Source organism: Temnothorax americanus, unplaced genomic scaffold (genome assembly GCF_048541705.1).
Source record: "Temnothorax americanus isolate GAGA-0224 unplaced genomic scaffold, ASM4854170v1 Scaffold28, whole genome shotgun sequence".
In the NCBI taxonomy this organism is placed as follows: domain Eukaryota; kingdom Metazoa; phylum Arthropoda; class Insecta; order Hymenoptera; family Formicidae; genus Temnothorax; species Temnothorax americanus.
The window spans coordinates 2,924,406-2,930,405 of record NW_027509421.1 but is presented as its reverse complement, the minus strand read 5'-3'; the positions used below and the strand labels follow the sequence as shown (position 1 = coordinate 2,930,405).

At 38.1% G+C, this 6,000-nt stretch overlaps 1 long non-coding RNA gene across 1 annotated transcript in view; it reads left to right on the top strand.

The window, feature by feature from the left end:
* Nucleotides 1–3,801: 3,801 nt before the first annotated feature.
* LOC143899578 (uncharacterized) overlaps nucleotides 3,802–6,000 on the top strand; it is a 90,949-nt gene continuing 88,750 nt past the window's right edge. The window contains exon 1 of the long non-coding RNA XR_013257544.1: nucleotides 3,802–3,902. This is a non-coding gene — a long non-coding RNA (uncharacterized LOC143899578). The remainder of the gene's footprint in view (nucleotides 3,903–6,000) is intronic.

Sequence of the window (6,000 nt, the reverse complement as noted above, 5' to 3'; positions counted from 1 at the left end):
CCAACCGGGATGCAGCACCCGTGACGGCACCAAGGTTACGCTCCGGTTCAACGCACTTCCTGCCGACGGATCTTTCTCCGTTGTGCAGCGTGCGTCTCATTGCCAAGACGCAAGACTACACCTTGTAGTCCTTGTAAATTCACGAACTAGGATTTCGTAATGCTTTCTCTCTTTCTATTGGCTTTCTATATATTCTTCAGATTCTATTCTTTGAAAGAAATTTCAGCGAAATAACTGCAAATTATTTTTAATATTCAAATTTTAATCTCAAATGCTCTTGACATTGCTACATTAAATAATCATGCTAACATTAAGATTTGAGAACATAAATTATGATATAACATATATAAAATGGTATGCGTACTGACTTCAACGAAAAGGTAGATGTGGATAAACGGGAAGTGTTGTGAATTAGAAAGGATGTTGCACGGTGGTTATCTGCGATCAGTCACGCGTCGAAAAACCGGCAAGCAGTGTGCTTATACCTGTGTACAGTAATTATGTGGCTTTGACCTCTGTTACGCTATTTAAAAATACTTGTCATATTCTAATATATAGCTTACAAATGCATAATTTTAAATGTGAAAAAGCTATATATACATAGAGAATAATATATTCCGCGAAAAACAGGCGTTTGAAATTTTTTATGTAATATGAAAATTGTAGCGTTATAACGTTTCATCGCTTTGCATTCATTCGTTTCCATCAATGAGAAATCCTGGCGCTCTATTTTCATTGTTTAGCAATGTCGAGGAAAATAAGTATTACACGACAAAAATATTTCTGATAGGTTACACAACTGGTTTGAATGCCTTGCATTTTAAGACGTTATTATCGTGAAATGCGAATTTTTTTTATAGTTAATTATAGATGCATTCGTCAAAGAGAAATTCTTCAGAAAGGAAAGGTCGTCTTGCAAAGACGTTTTCAAAAACTAATATGCTGTGCGTTGAAAGCAATCAGCTATTTCACTTAACAAGTTTTGTCTATTTGCGCGAATTCATGCTGCGAACGGACGACATCGTCTGAAAGGAAGAGACGGACAATGCTATAGAAATCGCTCGCGAATTAATAGAACTGCGTTATATGCCGTTCGTGCGTGAACATGAGGACAGCTAGGAGACCGTTTACTCGCAATTCATCGTTAACTTACATCACGATTTATGTTGGCTAAAGCATAAGCCGTTCGAAAGCGTTATCGGGGCAGAAGGAACGTAAAAGTTCAACTTTGCTTGGCCATCGCCACGATGACCATCCTAAATTCTCTTTACTACACAATGTCGAGCCACCATCAGCACAGAGAGGGTACGAAAACGCCGCGGCGCGCGGGATAGAAAATGGTCAGTTCACAGGTCGTGATGATTCTATCGAAATGACTGTTGTTTTGGCACGTACAAGCGCCAGGTATAAATCAGCAAATAATTTTAGAATTTTGAGAAGAAACTTCTTCGTATAAAATCAACAAAAACTAATCTTATGAAGATCTTTTGAGGAATTTCTTGGAATAAACATATAATGCATGTAGAAGCCCGCCTGTCGTGAACAAAGCATTCCAATACGTCCATTTTCTCTAAATAACAAGATATTTTTTCAAAAAATACAGGATTTTTCTTTTCACGTCAGTCAAAACTCTGAGACGCAGACCTGTGGAGATCGATGGCTTGAACTGGACGAACTGCCGTGCAGTTATTATACCGTAGGTTATACTGGCAAAGAAAAATACGCCACGGTTGTAATACTGATTTTAAGTATACGCTTTTATGATTTTTATTACATGTTGCGGCGTTGCGTGAAAAATGGTCGTGTAAATCGCTCCGCGATTGGAAAGCAAGGAATAAGAACAAAGATTGTCAAAAATTCGCAACGTAAGATTTTGCGACGCTTGATTTCACTTCGACATAAACTTTTTGAACGTATACGGTATTCGAGAAATTAGGTAAAATTTGATATTGTATCGCATATAAAATATTTTTTATTAGCAGCAAACTTTTTGTCTCTTACACTCATAAATTTTTTGATAAATCTATTTTTGAACGAGCAAAAATTTTATGTCTACAAAAATAGTTAACTATTTTTTTTAATGATAAGTTGATTTAAAATTCACATTGAATCGTAACGTGTCACAAATAACTTTATGAGAAACACCTTATGGTTTGAACGGGTTTCTTGTAGCTCAACATATCGTATCTAATAATCGCGAAATTGTGAACTGTACGAGAAATATCATGTTGAAACGATGTCAAGGAGATCTACGATAGGCCGTCTCGTTATAGTTGTGCATGCATAAAGACGTGCTTGAGTGCGCATGCACTCGCGTGCACTTTTAAGCACCGCATTAGGCATTAGGAAAATTCACATATCGCAATTTCGATATAATTGACCGTTAATGCGCATGGTATAGCTGCGGACCGGTAATTCCGCCGGTAAAGCTACGAGAGTTACATGGTGAAGATAAAATAAATACCGCCGAAAAATCGCTGCGGAGAATGTAGATTGCATTGGCGCAGTTGCGGCAGAGAATGCAACACGTAACAATAACGTTCGAACAACGCATCGAATGTGTACGATGTCATTTCTTCTCTTTCTCCTTTCCACCCCCCCTCTTTCTCTCTCTCTCTCTCTCTCTCTCTCTCTCTCTCTCTTTCTCTCTCTCTCTCTCTCTCTCTTTCTCTCTCGCTCGCTTGCTTGCAGTTGGTGCATGCCGAGCATAAATATTTATAACGTGAGGTAACTTTGCCATTCCTTGTGTCAACGCCGAATCCTGTCGTCCCTCGCGAACTGCGTTTCATCTGTCTGTTCCTTTTTGCATTTTTGATAACCCATCATGCGTGCTCTCAACTCTGGATCTCTTTCTGCCAGAGAGCGCTCTCCGCTCCTCCGCTCTCGTCGTACTCGTCGCGATACGTGGATAACGGAGAATAATTTAGTGGCGAAAGCAATATTTCGCAATGCGGCAATGCGGTCGATGGCGAGTGAACGGCCGCCGGCCGTTAGAACCTTATAGCGATATTTCCACAGCATCCAGAGAATCTCGGGCGCGATCTCTATAGTCAATTCGCGAGCGGCGGCGGTGCGTTTTCGTTCCCGAGAGATAACTGTTTTCACTGGAAGTAACTGTTCCGGATAAATTACGACTCGTTACAGGAAAGTGGTTATGCACGGGGAGCCACTGCAATTAAGGCAACTGTACGTTAATGCGCCGCCTCACCCGTGCGCGCGTGCTTGCTCTGCGCTATTTGCTACCGCAAATCTTCGCTGTATATACTAACGGTTTTATCAGTTAACCTAGTCAAGTGGATATATAATGGACGGTATCCACTGAAAGTAATAATTGTATCTCATTTAACATGTACAATATGAACCAGGAAATTGTTATACTTGTTGATAACAAGCATTGAAGCACATTAACACTTTTTACCTGTCTGGCAAAATCTAAATTTATAACCGTAATTTTTAAACATATGAAGAAATTTTTTTGTTATTTATTTTCTCGCAGGATATATGTCGCATCATGTAAATACCGTATATGCGGTCTATATAGTAGTGGACTGCAACGTGAGCGGAATTTTTACCGTCTATTAACGGCTATGTCTCGCTGAATTTAACATAAATATAAATGTACTACCAAGGCAAATAAAACCTCAGAATTTATGTGCGTGTACAGGCGCGTGCGAACGTTGCTTATTTTAGTCATGGCTGCTTATATACCGGAAGCACAGTGAGTCATTTGCGGAACGAGTGAAAATGCAATAAAAACGCGATTGTCTACATTCAGTGACGCTACACGTTTTTTTTACATTAGGTTTGCATTGGATCACCGTGTGTGACTTCTAGAAAGTGTATTATTGAAACGGAAAGTGGCATAATATGATCATATTAAACATGTGAAAGAGGAAATGCAGGTACGACTCTTATAAAATTGCTATAAAACGAATATTTTTTAGTTTATTTTTGACGTTGTAACACATAATCTAAAATAATTTCATAGAGGCTATGTTTAAGCATTTATTAGTCGATTAGAATTAAACAAAGTGATTATATTTTTAGCACTTTTCCAAATTTTAATGATTTATTATTTATCGGCCATGGCGTGATACAATATGCATTATGTTTACTGGGAATCGCTTTTGCTAATGCTATAATGGTTTCAAACAGGTCAGATATCGAAAATTGTATTCATTACAAGCAATCGATATGATATTAGGTATGCACAATGAAACCATTTAATTGAAAACAATTGTGGTCTGATAGCAAACGATTTAATTATTTCGAATGACGAAATACATTATCTAAGGTCAAGAGGGCAATTATAGGTGCAAATAAGCAGGCGTTGAAATATTGAATGATATTCCCATAATGACTGAGCGGAATGATAAGATGCTGGCAGGTGGCAGGTACGCCACCTGTTACTCAGCTTATCCGATTTGTCTTCGAACATTGTTGTAAAAGATGGCAACGTTATTATCGACTTATCTCTATTTTTAAACCGATCCTCTGATTAATTTAATATCTCTTTTCTAACGAATATGTCGTTATATAGATCTAGAATTAAAACCATTTGATTGACACTTGATTGACATTTTTTGATTGACATTTGATTTGATTGACACTTTAATACTTCAATAGTTTATAACTAGAGCTTTCTCTGATATTTTATATTACAAACTAATTGTAAGATATTAAGTGGTGTACGTATAACAGTTTTCGTATAATTGTTCCAAATTGTATAATACGATCGATTTCACATTATTTACACTTTACAGGATCCGTAGCTATGCAAGTGTGACAATGCGATATTATCCAATTTAGCAATCAACGATATAATCAAATTATAAGAATAATCGATATCCAAGTTGTTTGCCGAAGCAGGCATTCACAATTATTCTGCAAAGAATTCGATATTCTGCATGTATTATTTCATATCTTCCATTAATCCACTTACATTTAGGATTAACTTACTAAAGCCATTATCCGGCTCCAGTTACACGATCTGTCAATAATTACTTCGCGGTATTATACATATATCTCCCATATCTATATATGCTATGTAACATCTGATGCCGATCTGCAATTCCCCGTAATGGCGTTTAAACGATAAAGCTTCTGAGTACAGATGGAAGCTCTCGATAATCCTCGCAATGCTCAGTATTGACAACTAATCCAACCGGTATGGTACAAAGCCGCTAATTAAAAGGTATTTGATCTAATTATACCGGAGGTTACCTATCTGAATGTTCGCGTTTCTCTCGCGCTTGACTCGCTTGCTCGCGTGATGTTAGACAGGTTAGACAGCTCTGAATTATATTTACGGACAAGAAAAATTTGTACTTAAAATTATTTTGAAAATTTCATGCAGTTTTCAATACATTGATATCCAAAGAAAGCTTCAATAAGATAGCTATTTTAAATCCAGTTGTTATAATAAGCGAATTGTGGATGATGATAGCGTCTTTCGTTGCGCATCCAGGAAATTCATATTATGCAACTAGCAGAATGGTTGATTCACTGAAATGCCGTTAAGAGGAGACTTATATTCGTGTAGTCTTCGTACTTATCTTCTTCCGTAACTGCATGGTTCTTCTTACATTTTGCAAGAGCATTTAACGGAATCAAGTCTCTGTGGAATTTGTGTCGTTACCGCGAAGCCATATGTCAAATAGCGATCTCCAATATAAGAAAGTTTCTTTTTACTTTCTTCCTCTAGAGAGTAATTATTTAATTCGCCGCGGTCAACTCGAATCGTCCTTTATTAGCAGTGGCGCGCGATTAGATTCGCGAAGACAAGGAAGAAGAACAAAAGAAGCCTTTCTCTTTACTGAGCGGCTTCCGCGGTTTTTCTCGAGATCCGGCACACGTTTGAGATCTCCTCCTTGTGCAGCTCTCGGCGAAGTTTCGAGCTGTACGCCGTTCTTTTCGAGTACGTTTGTCGATGTTATCCATGCGGAAAGGCCGCTGAAAGTGTAGCAGCGGCGCTTTAAGACGCACACACGACGACTCTCG